The following is a 16,986-nucleotide window of genomic DNA, read 5'->3' on the forward strand; positions in this document are numbered from 1 at the left end:
GAATGACAGCTCCTTTCAGTGTCTGAGAGACATCCCCTTTTGCCCAGTAGACCTTGTGTTTTATTTGCTAATTTAAGCTAGTTTTTAAAAGATAGTGTATAAAACTATATATTATTTGCAATACTTCAATCTATACTGCTGATAAGCTTTTTATATTAATGGATAATGCACAGATATTGATGTTTCATATTGTTTTACACTACATTATTTGAATCTAACAAGCTTAGTTTACAATGTTCACATTGCTCTACTTACATTAAATCTAAATCCCAAATATCAGAAATGACAACAGATCGTTAAGATTTAATCAATGTCAATTTTAATGTTATTAAATAATGCACTTGACAGATTTCAGTCATTCAATTCCCTTCTGCTTTTCTCTGGTTTATCAGGGGTTACCTCAACAAAATGAACTGCCACTTGACAGTTTTATGTATTTTTAATATTAGTTGGTTTGTGTAATGTGTTTTATGCTTGGTAAATTAATTTCTAATCGCATCTTTAGTGATTTTCAACTAAATACACTGTCTGATCCCAATAGGTGGATTTAGAGGTTTTTTCATAAAAAGCAGAAGTGGATTTAGCTGGTTTTGACGCAAAAGTAAATCTACCCTGTTAAAAACCAAAGAATTGTCTAAAGTGACATTTTTGAAAAAAAGTTATTTAATTTATTGGCTAATAACCTTTTCATTACCTATAAAATGAAACTGCTGAACCTAATTAGAGAAGCCGGATAGAAAATGCTTATTTACAAAAAAAAAAAAAAAAAAAAAAAAAAAAAGAGGCCTGACGGATTTAGAGGGTTTTGCATCTGAACTCTTTATATACATTCTGTTTCACAGCTCACACGTTGCAAAAGGAATGCACCATTATCAGTGACTAATTTTAGGGCAAAATAAATGCAGTCAAGTCTTTAATTTTGTTAATAACGCAATATTAGCACCCAGGCTAATTTTACTGCTATATAAATGCAGACAACATTGCTCACTGCAGGTTTTAGTAAGAATGTAACAATAACAGATATTTTAGTGCAGATGTAATGCATAGGTCAGCACCAGAAATATTCATATGACGTTATTACATGACAACATAACACACAAAAGACAAAGGCTATAACATTAAGCCTTATTACACTGTCAAAGACTGGCTCTGACGCATATTTTACCGCTATGATAGTGTGCGCTACCAAGCTGCTCAAAAGGAGTGTTTTTCACGGTTACCGGCTCATCTTGGTTATCAGACGTCTCCTCACTGCACATTCTCATCGCGTTCACCGGGCATGATATTTACACATTCTTTGAATTTTCAACCTCCGGTGGCTGCACACCCCACGGCTTATCATCATGCATCATGGTTCATTCACAAAACATGTCAGCATTTACGCTTCACAGAGGACAACAGCCAATCACAGGATCTCTGATGCTGACAAAGGAAAAAACCCATTAAAAAAGTACTTTCAATAATCTGAGTGCAGTTTAATTCAGTGAACCCCCTTCATGTGTAAAGCTGCGATGTAGTTCCGGTCAAACCTTGTGATCTGCGCAGTGCGACTAGTTGATGTCAATCAAAAAGCGCCATAGCAGAGCATTAAAGTCGACTATCCGACTAGTAGGTGCCACCCCTTATAGTACCAATCAGTAATGAAATTTAAACATGTCTACTTGTCGATAATATTTGAACGCATTTTTAAACACTGATGATTACCCATTGTGTTCTCATACTCAACCGATACCGCCGTTTACCAAGCACAAACACAGACAATGGAAAGCATCAAAGCCGCATCAATCTTCTGATATGTCTAGAGCTGATGGAGCCCCTTTCACACAGTAATACCAGTAAATATCCCAAGTGGTGCTCGCTGCAGAACCATTTGAGGAGAGCTGAGCTCCAGCGAGGGGGAGCTTAAGCTTGAGCTCCACCTATTTTGCACTTCTTCTACGAGTGATGTCACTGGGGGTAGGGTTAGGGGTGGGGTTGGTGTACGCATTAAAACAGCTTACAGGAGGAGGAGCGACAGCTCATGCTCCCCCTCGCTGGAGCTCAGCTCTCCTCAAATGGCTCTGCATCGAGCACCCTCTCAAATATCCGGAAAATTTACGGAACGACTTTACCTGTAGATTCAAAAAAGTGCTGTTCACACAGGCGAGGACGTTACGGAGTTTTTCCGGAAAAGAGCATTCACGCATCCATTCCAAAATACCGGTAAATTCTGACATCATTAACCAGAAATGAGCTCTAAACGGCTGCGCTTGTATTTGTAAACGTTTGACTACATCACAAACTCTGGATGGATCAGTGTTGTGAACAACTTCGATGAAAACATAAAAAGAAACAAATACTTCCGCATGTCGAGATGTTCATGATGTGTGTGTGTGTGTGTGTGTGTGTGTGTGTGTGCTGGCTCACCAGCTGCTTCATGGGCACACGCGACGCAGAGCTTGAAGGTAAACAAACAACGGCTTATCATAAGCATATTATCGATAATTATTAACACTGTTGGCATTAAGAAAAAAACATATAAACATTATCTGACTAACATCTAGCAGCTAAAGATGTCTGGAAAAATATTCAAAGGCTTTTATTTTCATAAACCGCGCAGACGTCAATGCGTCTGACTGTTTTGATTGGCTGGAGTAGACGTCAGCACGTTCTAGACGTGCACGCGCTCTTTCCGGCAATCTTCCTTCTGCATTCACACAGCGCAGCATTCCGGCAAATTACCGGTAATGTTACAACTTCTCTTTCCGGAAAATTGCTAGAACAAATTTACCGGTATTTTTAAAAAGGGCCTGTTCACACATACATCCTTTCCGGAAAATTACAAGCAATTTTCCGGAAAGGTCTGTATGTGTGAAAGGGGCTTTTATCTCTGCGTCTGTGTTTGCACATTGGTAAACAGAAGTGAAGAGTGGTAAACCAACGACATTCATGGCCAATCACGGTCGTTGAGCATGTGAACATGATGGCCAATCAGCTGTTTTTAAGAATGCATTCAAATGCTAGCAGAAAATGGACGTGTTTATTTTTTTTCACTTCAGTACTGAATGGCACCGAAATCAATTCTTTTGACAACCCTACTAAAAGGGAAGGGTTCCCTCCTCCGATGGCTTCCTCACCTTAGGGGGCTTTGGTTGAGTCTGGCTCATTCTGTGGATGGTCTGCTCGCTCTCAAACGCTGCTAGGGCATGCATATTAATGACCTCATTAGTACCACCAGAGTTGATGTTTTGCTCCTATTGGCCTGTTTTTCAGAGGTCTTTTACACTTACTGGATTTACATGAGAACGTGAAAACAATGGCATTTGAGGCATATGTCATTACCATATACTGAAGTCTTGTTATTCAACTATGCCTAAAGGTATATCTAGATTTTCCTTCTATGGCACCTTTAAACAGCCTAAGAAAATAAAAGAGTCACAAAAGAGAGATGTGCAGGCCGATCACTGTATCTGCGGTTTGGCCCGGAGGCCTCAAATGTGCGGCCATCAAGAGATTTTAATCTGTTTTCTCCCACTGGACCAGGCTGCCAGAACCAAATGGAATCAATTCGTCGATCGGTCCCTGACCTTGACCATAAGTGCAATATAATTACTTGAAAAGATGGCGCACTGTTCTGCAGTCAGTGTTCCTGAGGGACAAACCTCAAAAACAGATTAACAAAGTGAGCGCGAGGCACACGAAGCCCCCAAGTGGACATGACTCACTCTCACACACACACACACACATACACCGATGCTGCAAACATCACAAAAGACTGATATAATAATACTGTATGATAATATACAATTTTGATGTATTATAGCAGCTTAGAGCAATATAATTATGCATGAAAAGGAAGCTATGTTTACCTTTTGTTTCAGCTGGAATGAAATCATTCTGATTGATGGCCCACATGAAAAATACTATGGTTATTTATAGTAATACCTTTAGGGCTCTATTTTGACGGTCCATGCGCAAAGTGCAAATCGCAGGGCGCAACCGATTTATGGGCGTGTCAGAATCCACTTTTGCTAACATTAGGACGGAAAATCCGCTTTGCGCTGTGGCGCATGATATAAAAGGGTTGAGCTTATTTTCTTAATGAGTTATAGGAGTGTTTTAAGAATAAACCAATCAGAGTCTCATCTCCCATTCCCTTTAAGAGCCAGTTGCGTCGCACCATGGTGCATTTGCTATTTACATGAGGACTTTGTAAGTGGAAAAACTGAGCATTTTACTAGCAAGAAAACAGTTAAACAAACCATCTGCAGCACGAGAATGAGAGATAAGGCATCTCATAATCTACTTTCACTTTCGCTCTTGTGGATAGGAAAACCTTGGGGTTGAGAAGTGGATCTTGTTTATCGAAAGGAAATTGTAAAGATGCTACATGCTACAACCCCTCACATGTAAAATCAAAATCAATAAAAAACTTAATCACACACAAAAAAAGAAATACTACAGTAAGAACTTTACCAATCAGTATTTTATGTTTTTTTGTGGAGTTGCAACAATGAGTCACAAAAAATGTCGTTACAAAGTTCACGCACACACACAGCAAGAACACACACACACATAGCGCAGACACACACACACTCACACAAACACATACATAGCGCAGACGCAGACAAGCAGACCCACACACATACACACACACACACACACACACACACACACACACACACACACACACACACACACACACACACACACACACACACACACACACACACCTGTATGGATATCTGTTATGCTAATGTACAAAATAAACCTGATTTAACGTCCACAAACCGGGATTGAAGCGTCTTCTTTTATAATTGTACTGACATGCGGCTGTGCTGATGAAGTGAATCGCTGTACTTCATTACACACAAGCTCTGTTTTAAAACATTTTAAACTTGTAAAACTGACCCTTGATCGCGTTTGATGATGATTGATGATCCTAGCAAACTGAACAGACCTTTTATTCCCGTTTGTACTGTATGTCCTGTCTTGCTGATATGATTATATGCGTTACTACGGAGACATGTTAATTTGCGCAGCTGTCAAACAATATTGGTGGGCGGGGGCATCGCACTCCTATGTCAAGTTGCGGTAGATCTGAAAACCGCTCCAATTGGTCCTCCATTTATGTTGTCAAATTTGAAAAAAAAAAAAAGACTGGGCGTGTTTATATAACGCTAATATGACGGTTTATACACTACAACTACACACGTCTGTCCAAACAGCTTTAAAAGTAGATTTTCTCATAATATGTCACACATTTAAATGCAAGTGGGGAAAGAAAGCATGGGTTTGTTTTGTTTTGGTGTAGATTAGAGTGTCAAGAAAATTCATTTTACATGTAGCTGTATCTGAGCGTGTCTCTCTTTCTTTGCTAGATGAATGTGCTCCTCTCCTGTTTCCAGAAAAACAAAGGCTCTGTTCTGCTCAGCACAGATAGAGCAGATCTCTGGAGCCAGAAGAACTCCAGGACCCAAAACCCAGCATCAATGAGCCACGGTCTCTCTCTCTCCCTCTCCATCTCTGATGTATTACAAATGTACATGGCCAAATAAAAACATGAATTCTCATTCAGCCTGATAACAGGATCCACATGGGTGGCGCAAAGCTCAGAAATGATTTTGAAAGCCTGTGATTAAATCAGCATTAATCAAAGCGTGTAATGCTGTACAGAGAGGTATTTTAGGAGCTTGAAGGGTTTGAGGAGGAGGAAAAACACACACAGAGAGAAAAAAAGATTAACCCTATTTTGAACACATTTGTGCTTCTATTAATCAGAAATGAGAGATAAACACAATAATATAGTCTATTTTATATAATATAAAGGTATATGTTTGAGTAAAATGTACATGTTAGAATATATAAAAGACCTGATAACTAAATGAAATCATATTTATCAGCTCTCCTACAAGTTGAAGTCAGAATTATTAGCCCCCCTGACTTATTAGCCCGCCTGAATTATTAGCGCCCTTGTTTATTTTTTCCCCCAATTTCTATTTAACAGAGAGGAGATTTTTTTTCAACACATTTCTAAACATAATAGTTTTAACAACTCATCTCTAATAACTGATTTCTTTTATCTTTGCCATGATGACAGTAAATAATACTTTACTATATATTTTTCAAGACACTTCTATACAGTTTAAGGTGGCTTCTAAGGTTAATTAGGTTAACTAGGCATGTTTGGGGAATTAGGCAAGTTATTGTATAACAATGGTTAGACTATCGAAAAAAATAGCTTAAAGAGGCTAATCATTTTGACCTTAAAATATTTTTTTAAACAATTAAAAACTGCTTTTATTCTAGCCAAAATAAAACAAACAAGACTTTCTCCAGAAGACAAAATATTATCAGACATACTGTGAAAATTTCCTTGCTTTGTTAAACATCATTTGGGAAATATTTAAAAAAAGAAAATAAATTGGGCTAATTATTCTGACTTCAACTGTATGTAATCCTGTAAGGGTTACTAAGGTCTTCTGATCAGTTTATTCTTTCCGTACCAAGGCCATGGTTTAAGTGAAGTGGGGAGTGAGCTTTTGCTGTTATTGCCCCAAAATACTGTAACAAGCTTCCACCCCATATCAGACACGCTTTAACTTTATCTGTTTTTTTTTTTTTTTTTAATTCTGAAACAGCATCTTTGTTCTTTAGCAGTTGAGACTTTTCAATGTTCAGGGGTTTGACTTATGTTTAATTGTTATGTGTGATGTAGGACTTTTTAAAATTAGTATTGGTTTTGTTCAGCATTGAGCAACGTTGTGCTCTAAAAAAATGTGCTCAATTGGCCTCCACAGTCACCAGATCTCATTTCAATAGAGCACCTTTGGGATGTGGCGGAACAGGAGATTCGCATCATGAATGTGCAGCCGACAAATCTGCAGAAACTGCGTGATGCCATCATGTCAATATGGACCAAAAGGAATATTTCCAGTCCCTTGTTAAATCTATGCCACAAAGGTTTAGGGCAGTTCTGAAGGAAAATGAGGGTCCATCCTGGTACTAAGGTGTACTTAATAAAATGGCCGGTGAATGTATGTATGATAGTCATTAGCCTACTTGGTAAAAATATAAATAAAAAACACATTCATCAATAAAATGTAACTTTTATTATCATCTGCAGCCTTGTTTTCTCTATATTTCTTTTTATCAGACATCCAGGACATTGGACATTAACACTGTTAGTTAATTTTCTGATAATAAAGTGTTGTAGGGTAAGCTTTATACACGCATGCTGGTTTGTCACCGGAGGGTTTGGGCGGGAGTCCTGCTGCTTCTGTATAGCTTTGACATCATATAATGAGCTCATCTAATCGCATCAGTTCAGTCCGTGTTTTACACGTTGCCTGGGAACAACAAGGTCCCTTTAATTCACTGCATATTCTGAATATTCGGCACGACTCTGCCTCATTTCCCACTAACGACTTTAACGCGAAGTACAGACGCAAAAAGTCGCTGTAGATTTAGAAATAGCTAAAGCGGTTGAAACATGCGGTGAAAACAATCTTTCATTACCGAGAGCAGCGGGGGAAAGCCTGTGAGTAACGTTCTTTTCATTCAGGAATTACCGGACTCTCTTCAGTGGAAGCGCGTGCCCAAGCGCTGTAGTCGCACCGAGCGCGTGAACTGGACACAACCGCGTCCGCGGGTCCGGTGAAACCGCTCCTCATCTGAGGCACCACAAAGGTAAAAAAATGTAAACCTGTCATATCGTATTAAAGTTATATACTGTCATAATATCTGATTTGTTGATGAAAGCAGGATTTTGCATTATGGACTAGCGCAAGTGTCACTTAAAACGTCTAACCGTTAACTTAAAGTTGTCTGTTGCCAGTAAATATGAAATGATGTTAACCTAAATGGAGGAAAACGAACAAGTGTACTTAAAGTGAACTGTTATTGGACTTTTACTCACTCTAAAGACTATATTTGATCACAGATGTTTAGTTTATCATCCTTTTAAATATTATTGACTACATTTAGAATGGACCTAATGAATTTTGTTGATTTACCTCACATAACTCCGTTTCCCCCCTCTGTGTAAATATTAGAAACTGATGGCATTAAACTTGTTCCCTTAATTGACTATTTATGCCTTCATTTTATGCAAAAAAATATGATTTAATAATAATAATTATAATAATAATAAAGAAGAAGAAAAGCTTCACAAAATACTAAAACTAATGCATCCTAAATATGCTTGATCTGAGGCACCAGAAAAACATATATGCAAACCTGCCTTATCTTATAGTATACTGTCATAATATCTGAGATTTAAGTATGATTTTGCATCGTTAAGTCTAGTAAATAGCGTATTATATGATACATAACATACCCAAGTCTCAGCCATCTTTAACCTTTAACTAACCGTTAACTTAAAGTTGTCTGTTGCCAGTAAATATTATCTTTATGAAATGATGTTAATCTAAATGGAGGAAAATGAACAAGTGTAAAGTGAACTGTTATTAGACTTTAACTCACTCTAAAGACTATATTTGATCACAGATGTTGATTATGCATCATCCATTTAAAGATTACTGACTGAATAAAGTATGAAATTGGACTGAATAAGTTGGTTTTAGCGTTGAATATTAAACTCCATTTCCCCCCTCTGTGTAAATATTAGAAACTGATGGCATTAAGCTTGTTCTCTTATTTTCCTCACGAAAATACTAAAACTAATGCGTTCTAAATATACAGGCTTGATCTGAGGCACCACAAAAACATATGCAAACCTGCCTTATCTTAGTATACTGTCATAATATCAAGATTAAAGTATGATTTTGCATCATTAACTCTTGTAAATATTGTACTATGATACAAAACAAGTCTCAGCAATGTATAACCTTTGACAGACCGTTTGCTTAAAATTGTCTTTTGCTATAAAGATGAATTATGTTAGCCTAAATGAAAGTAAATAAACACGTGTATGTACTGTATAAAGTGAACTGTTCTTGGACCTGAAACTCACTCTACAAATTATATTATTGATTACAGATGTTGAGTTTTAATGAGTTTAGTTCTTTTGAACGATTATGGACTCAATATTTTAGTCTAGAAAGGTGACCGAATGAACTCAGGTATGGGTTTGTTGTTATACATTAGCCATACATTAGCCTCAGTGTAAATATTAATAACTGATGACATCCAGCTTCTCTAATTCTCTAAATAAAGAAAGCCTTACAAAAAGACTAAAACAAAAGCATTGTATATATACAGGCTTCATCTGAGGCACCACTAAACAAAGTTAAACATGCTTATCTTAATACTGTCGTAATATCTGAGTTGTGGATGAAAGTAGGATTTTATTATACTAAACACCTTATTCTATTGTATACACAACATATGCTAGTACTTAAAGTTGTCTTTTGCTAATAAAGACAATTATAAAGTATGGTAATGGAGGTAAATGAACAAGTGTGCCTAAAGTGAACTGCTCTTGGACTCTAAAGATTGTATATTTGATCACAGAATTTGAGCTTACATCAAGTTTAATTCATTTTTAAAGATTACTGACTCGATATTTCACTCTGGAAATGAAAGCAAATTACCTCTGTTATGGTTTTACATTACCTAATATACTGTACAACAAATGTGTTCCCCTCATATTGTTAATATTTAACTGAATACATGCAATCTGTTCTCTAATTTTATTATTTTTATGCATTAATATGATCATGCAAAGCCTCACCAAAAGACTAAAATAAAAGCAATCTAAATATAGGCTTAGTGAGGTGTTAGTTCACCCAAAATGAAAATTACTCACCCTCCACTGCTGTTGCAATGTTGCAACAATAGCCATTGACTTCCGTAGTACCATAAAGGTTGGATTTGGAACAAATAGTGGGTGAGTAAATGTTAATTTCTCATCAAGTTAAAGAAAAAAAAAAACCCCTGCTGAAGTCTGCCAGATAATGTGCTGCTTTACAAACATGTTTTGGATGTTGATCATCTCCAAATAGACCTCTCGTTCTCTTCAAGAAGAACAAGGTTTTTCAATCAGCATGTAGATGATTTTTTTTTCTGTTAGGCTGAATGGAGACTTGAGTGTTATTTTCCTGGGGAATCCTCTTGGCACGTAAAAAAACTGTTTTCTAGACAAACCGTCAAACGTTTCAGAACAGATGATGAATTTAAACCAGCAAGACCATATGTTGTTTACTTGCCTGTTATTTGAGTCCTGATGGAAAACTGTAATACATTAGGAGATAAGAGTGTCAGGATGATTGATATACTTGTTGTTTTGTCCTTTATGAAATATTGCAGCTTTAGTACAATTAAGTTAAGCACAATTAGTAATCTTATTCTTTTATTCAAATAAATTACAGTCATTATTATGATATTAAAACATACTGATTCATTCATTCGCCTTCGGCTTAGTCTCTTTAGTAATCGGTGTTCGCCACAGTGGAAGGAACCGCCAATTTATCCAGCATATGTTTTACACAGCGGATGCCCTGCACTGGGAAACATCCATACACACTCATTCACACACATACACTACAGTCAATAGTTTATTCAATTCACCAACAGCGCATGTCTTTGGACTGTGCGGGAAACCAGAGCACCCGGTGGAAACCAACGTGAACAGGGGGAGAACATGCAAACTCCACACAGAAATGGCAACTGGCCCAGTTGGGATTCGAACCAGCTTCCATCTTGCTGTGAGGTGATAGTGCTAACCATTGGGCCACCTTAAAAAAAAAGAAAGAAAAAAAAAAAAACTTGGGCCACAGTATCGCCATGCAACTAAAAACATGAAATTTCAAAACTTTTATTTAAGGTTTTCATTGCAAATCCATTTAGATCCACTTGTTTAGTAAGCAGGTTTTTCATAGAATATATCTAGGGTTCAATCCTGTTCCTGTCAATATGAGTTCGTAGATACAAAAACCGCAATGATCTCTTAAAAAGAACAAATCACAAAGTGAAATTCTGAATTACTTTGGATTCTTACCTGATAAGACAAAAAAAAAAAAAAAAAAACACCAAGAGATGAAAAACAGGAAACATTGAAATTATTTTCACCACTTCATCTAGCCAAATTTTGTTGGAAAAATTATCTTTTTGTAACAAATTTTGCTCTGTATAATTTGTATCTTTATTTTAATGAATTTTTTGTTGGTCAGATATTTACAAAATAAACAAAAAGAACTCACATTTTAGGTGAAGTGATGTACAAATACTTTTTTCAATAATAAGGGAATTATGAGTTCAATTCAACCTTTATTAATCCAGGGTTGCCACAGGGGAATGAACCGCCAACTTATCTAGCACATTTTTACGCAGCGGATGCCCTTCCAGCCGCAACCCATCTCTGGGAAACATTCACACACACACGCACGCACGCACGCACGCACGCACGCACACTTTGCAAACTGTATTGTAAATAAAACAAATGTTTTCATATTAGTTAAAAATATTTCTGAAATTAATAAAAAAATATATATATATTTATATTTATTCATACAAATTTAAGTAAATACAGACCTGAAACTTGCCTATAGCACTTATTCATTGTTGCTCTTATAGTTGTGTAAATTGCTTCCTTGTCCTCATTTGTAAGTCGCTTTGGATAAAAGCGTCTGCCAAATGACTAAATGTAAATGTAAATGTAAATAAACAGATTCACTGATGGGCTAAAAAAATCACGGAAAATTCAGGGTGGGCTTAGTTATAGGTAATAGATATAGGTATTAGGTTTCATGTATTAATTATTTTTTATTGCCATCATGAACAACTTATGAGAAAATGTAAAAAATAAATAAATAAATGAGACTACCTCTGACTTTCTATCGTCTACAAAAGCCTGATATTTATGTGAAGAAGTCAAAAGGATGTGACATTTATACAGGCTCCCAGGAGTCTTTCTTCCCTTCCATGACACATGAAAGGATTGCTTATAAAAGATGTGGAAGTGAAAAGAGTCTATACTCTTATCTATACAACAATCTAAACAAGTCATGCAAAGAGCACTGGCTAATTTAAACTATAGTCTCACAATCAAATCTATATATAGTCTCAAAAATACTTATAATCAAACTAATATAAAAAGTGTCATTTTAAATACTTCATACGTCGATATGATATGGAAAATTGTAGAACTCTAAATTTTTTGCCCACATGTGACTCAGGCAATGACAGTGTGAACAGCCCAAAACACATGGAATCTGATCGTTTCAGATCTGTCTGATTTTTGACTACATATGAAAGTGGCACACAGATCTGTTGTTTTGCAATGCGACCGCAGTGTGAACGGATATGTCGGATTCATGAGACTTAAACATAATCTTTGAGCGACATGCGTCATCATTCTGTGCTGCAAACATTATCTACTCCTCAGCAGCATACTAGAATAGCACACAGGGCAATTACTTTAACACAGAAAGTTCGTTGTTCGATTTAAAAAAGATTTTAAAGGCAAAACTGTTGCTTGTTAACGTTTGGGGCACAGGTTGATCACGAAGCTGAATAGCATCATGCATGTTGCGGATAGGGGATCTGTGTGCAAAGGAGGGAGAACTTTGTCTCCAAGAGAAAAAAAGCGAAGGTGCTTGAGGACCCAACCCCCCTTCTGTACGCGTTTATAACGAAGTAACATGAAATAACAGTTCAGTCTGTGGCTGCATATTAACCCTTGATGGGTTCACTACACGGTGGTCAAACAAACACGCACCGCGGTTGTCATAAATCACAAATGATCAGTGTTTTCAATCACCAGTGACTTATTTTAGATTACAAATGGCGAAAAACACATTAGTAGTAGCAGAACAATCATTTACAGTTCATGAAATACACCACGGTTGTCTGTGAAAAGGGCAATAATTATACAAGCATGATCTGACAACGTGCTTTCATACAGCATCACATGTGCATAATTAGACATTTTGTGCTCTCCGTAATGCACTTTTGCGCATGCGGCTCAGTTTAGGACCATGATCTGTTCACACTGCAAATCAGATATTGGCCAAATTAATAAGAGCAGCGTGAACAGCCATGCAAGAAAATCAGATTTAAGCACTATTATAAAAGTTAAGTTACATCAAATTATGTTCCGGCGAAGCAGTGGCACAGTAGGTAGTGCTGTCGCCTTACAGCAAGAAGGTCTCTGGTTCAAGCCTTGGCTCAGTTGGCGTTGACTCCAGGTGCTCTGGTTTCCACCAGAGTTCAAAGACATGCGGTACAGGTGAATTGGGTAAGCTAAATTGTACGTAGTGTATGAGTGTGTGTGTGTGTGGATGTTTCCCAGAGATGGGTTGCAGCTGGAAGGGCATCTGTTGCGTAAAAACGTCCTGGATAAGTTGGCGGTTCATTCCACTGTGGTGACCCCGGATAAATAAAGGGACTAAGCTGACAAGAAAATGAATCAATGAATGAATGAATTATGTTACGAGTTACAATGGATTTACTCAATTTTTTTAAGTAACTAATTGCTATTTACAGTGTAGTTATAAAGAAACGGTTTGCATATAAAAATGTATATTTCATATTTTAAAATGCATGTTTATATCCTGTGACTATACAAGTTCAGCATTTGAGCACATTTTAAACTTGTGATTTGACCCCATTCACTTCCACTATAAGCACTTTGCTTTAATTTATTTTTTGTAAGAGGGACAAGTGGTAATCAATTTTGCATGAAATGATCCATAAATATGCCTCTCTTTGAAACATTACCAGTCAAACAAACACAGGTTAGATTTTACTTTCAAATAATGTACTCCCACCAAAACAAACGAGTTGCTCTGTTGAAATTTAGCGTACTACGCTTTACTACACACTGATGAATCTGCACTGGATGTCTTCTTTCTGTCTGCAGTATGAATGAGCTCTGTGATCCTTGACATGAAGTTCAGTAGGACGGACAGCTCTCCCCTCCCACAGGCAGAAATTTCTTCCAACCCATCACTCTGACGGACAGACAACTCACATCCCATAAACCACCAGGCACAAAACGGGCACCGAAAACTCAGCCATTCTGTCTGTAGATGTTTTCATACCTCAGGAAACTGTGCATTTCTGCAAGCAGGTTCTCTTCAGTTTTCATGTTTTCCTTTGGTTTAATAAATCAAAAGCGGAATGATAATTAGACTCTTATCGATTCATCGCAAACAACTCATTAGCCCCAAAGGGCTGAAGACTCTTCTGGGTCACAACAAGCTTTCACAGCATCTGCTGCAGAAAATAGAGAAATATGACAAGTTGCTCACTTATTTTTTTGATCAGCTTTGAGATTAAACACTGCAAGAATGATTACTTTATTAATCTTCACACCAGCGAACACAATAACATTCTATTTAATAAGTCAGTGCTGCATTTGTGCTTTAAAGGGACAGTTCATCCAAAACTGCAAATCCTGTCATCATTTCTTTCTAACAAGTTTTTCTTTTTGACCACAAAAGAAGATTATTAGAAAAATGCTGGAAACCTGTATTCATTCATTCCCTTTCGGCTTAGTCTCTTTATTCATCAGATTCATCAACTTATCCAGCATATGTTTTAGGGTGCACTCACGCTATGCTATCCGAACTGTTCCCAGGCGTGTTTCCCAGTTCGTTTGACAAGTGTGAGTGCTCCGAATCAGGCTCAGGCGTGGTTCAGTTAGCCGGCCCTGTCCAATTTGGAAGAGGTGTGCCAGAGCATAGTTTGGTTGGGCTTTAGGGTCGTACACTTGTAGTTTCAGTGCAAAGTGCACCTGAGCCCGAAACCGAAGACCGTCACTTTTTTCAAAAGGATTTATTAATCATTCTTACTTCTCAATGAGTGAACTGTCAGAGTTTATTAAAGACGGCACGGATCAAGGAAACTGTACATAGTGTGAGTATGCCCTTACACAGTGGATGCCCTGCCAGCTGCAACCCAGTAATGGGAAACACCCATACACACTCAACCACACTATGGCCAATTTAGTTTATTCAATTCACCTATAGCGCATGTGTTCGGACTGTGGGGGAAACCGGAGCACCCGGAGGAAACCCACGCCAACATGCAAACTCCACACAGAAATACCAACTGACCCAGCTGGGACTCGAACCAGTGATCTTCTTGCTGTGAGACGATAGTGCCAACCATCAAGCCATCGCGCCGCCAAGTCCTGTATTTGTTTTTTCTAATATGGAAGTCAATGGTTAAAGGTTTCTAACATTATTCAGGATATCTTATTTTGTGTTCAACAGGAAAAAAAGAAACTAGTGAGTAAACACTGAGAACATTTTCCTTTTTGAGTGAACTATCCCTTTAAATGCTGAAGCTCTTTCAAGTGGAATAGATTCTGATTGGTTGTCATTGTTTTTTTTTTTTTTAATTATTGTTCATCAGCTGAAAACAAAAGTTCTGAAGATGATCTCAACAGGATTTGTAGTTTACCGACGATTGGACGTTTGAGTCTGAAGGTCCAGTAACTAACACATATTATTTTGTTATAGTATGTTAGTGTTTAGATGAATATATACAGTAAATGTGTGATTAATATCCTAATCAAATGTGCATACAATTAAAATGACACCAGTTGGGCATTTAAAGCTCATAGATTATTCAACACATTAACAGAAGCCCAGAGATGAAGGTGGGCTAAGGCTACCATGTTTGTTACATTATTACTGGGTAGCAAATGCCAGGGCCCTTGTCTACTGGCAAGATGATTATAAAGTCGAAATCTCGACTGATACACCCCACTGAGTCGCCATAAAAATAAAAAAAAAACGGAATAACAAAGAGCTCACTTCCAGTCCTCCTGTTTTTAAATTAGTTAAGATTGACAATTTGATTGTGTCAAACTGTTTAAAAATATGGCATCAAATTAAGAAATAATGCAAATTACCAGACACTACTACTTCTGCCCAGTACATCTTGATCATGCATTCCCTCCCTCTATCTCTGACACAACATTCAATATTTGGAGGCTGGAAGCTATAGTCACCCAGGAGGACTCATTTTCTCAACTAAAACAAAAGTTTTCTCTCCCTGAAACACTTCTTTTGACATTTACAGATTGGAAATCATGCAAGTCATGCAATACCCAATTTTGAATCTCTGCCAGATGAAAAAGGTTCACAGGCTACTATTGGGCTCACCTGATTCCAAAATTTGATTTCAGATTTTGTAAATGTGATTTCTCAGGAACTGAGCTACTCTACAATTCATTTGAATAATGCTTGGGAAGAGGAACTGGGCATTCAGATTGAGACTGATACATTGGAGAAAAGCCTCAGTAGAATTTGACATTGTTCTATTAATTCCAGGCATCAATTAATTCAATTTAAAGTAATGCATATAGTACACTGCACTACTCAAAATCTAAATTACACAGAATTTTTACTACCATTTCCCCTTCATGTGACCGGTCTAAGTCTGCTGAAGGCTCCCTGACCCACCTTTTAAGGACATGTCCAATACTTTATGATTTCTGGTCTGACATATTTAAATGGTTTTCCGATATGTATTGTTTTACCTTTACACCTGACCCAGAAATTGCTATATTTGGGAACTCTAGTTCTTTGCTGGATCATAACGTGTATATACAAAGCACCATAATTAAATGATTAGTGCCAGGGGGTTATTGATAATCTTGATAAGTTTTACAATAAATAACAACCATTTCTTGATCACCTGGACCAATATAATGCAGATTCTAAGCAGCAGTTTAATGCTAAATATGTTCACGACCCCTATTGACTGCCTCTTTGTATCTTAATTGAAATCGTTTATATAGCCTAATTGTATTTCAATAATAACTTGTAAAATATATATATATATATATATATATATATATATATATATATATATATATATATATATATATATATATATATATATTAGGGATGTAACGGTATTGTAAATACCGTCATACCGCAATATTAATTTTTTTTCGATATTACCGAAGTCGCATGACTCGGTAAAACTATAGGTCTTCTGAGAAAATTTGCTCAGGCGATTGAAGCGAACGGGAGGTAGCGAAAACTACTGTTCCCATCAGCCCATGCTTGACCATCATCCCTTGCGGTC

The 16,986-nt window shown here is 37.1% G+C and overlaps 1 protein-coding gene and 1 long non-coding RNA gene across 11 annotated transcripts in view; one reads left to right on the plus strand and one right to left on the minus strand.

The window, feature by feature from the left end:
- The window catches only part of LOC103911773 (uncharacterized), a 281,613-nt gene that overhangs the window by 223,881 nt on the left and 40,746 nt on the right, over positions 1 to 16,986 (minus strand). The window lies entirely within an intron of this gene.
- The window catches only part of wscd1b (WSC domain containing 1b), a 28,202-nt gene continuing 18,523 nt past the window's right edge, over positions 7,308 to 16,986 (plus strand). For 2 of the 6 annotated variants that reach the window (XM_068224007.2, XM_021479437.3), the window contains exons 1-2: positions 7,308 to 7,668; positions 13,802 to 14,011. The gene's annotated coding sequence lies outside the window, so the exon portion shown is untranslated. Of the gene's footprint in view, positions 7,669 to 13,801; positions 15,174 to 15,300; positions 15,375 to 16,986 lie in introns of those variants that run through there. The other 4 variants (XM_073915100.1, XM_021479439.3, XM_073915101.1 and 1 more) reach the window with 4 other exon arrangements.

The sequence above is a fragment of the Danio rerio genome, chromosome 10 (genome assembly GCF_049306965.1).
Source record: "Danio rerio strain Tuebingen ecotype United States chromosome 10, GRCz12tu, whole genome shotgun sequence".
In the NCBI taxonomy this organism is placed as follows: Eukaryota; Metazoa; Chordata; class Actinopteri; order Cypriniformes; family Danionidae; genus Danio; species Danio rerio.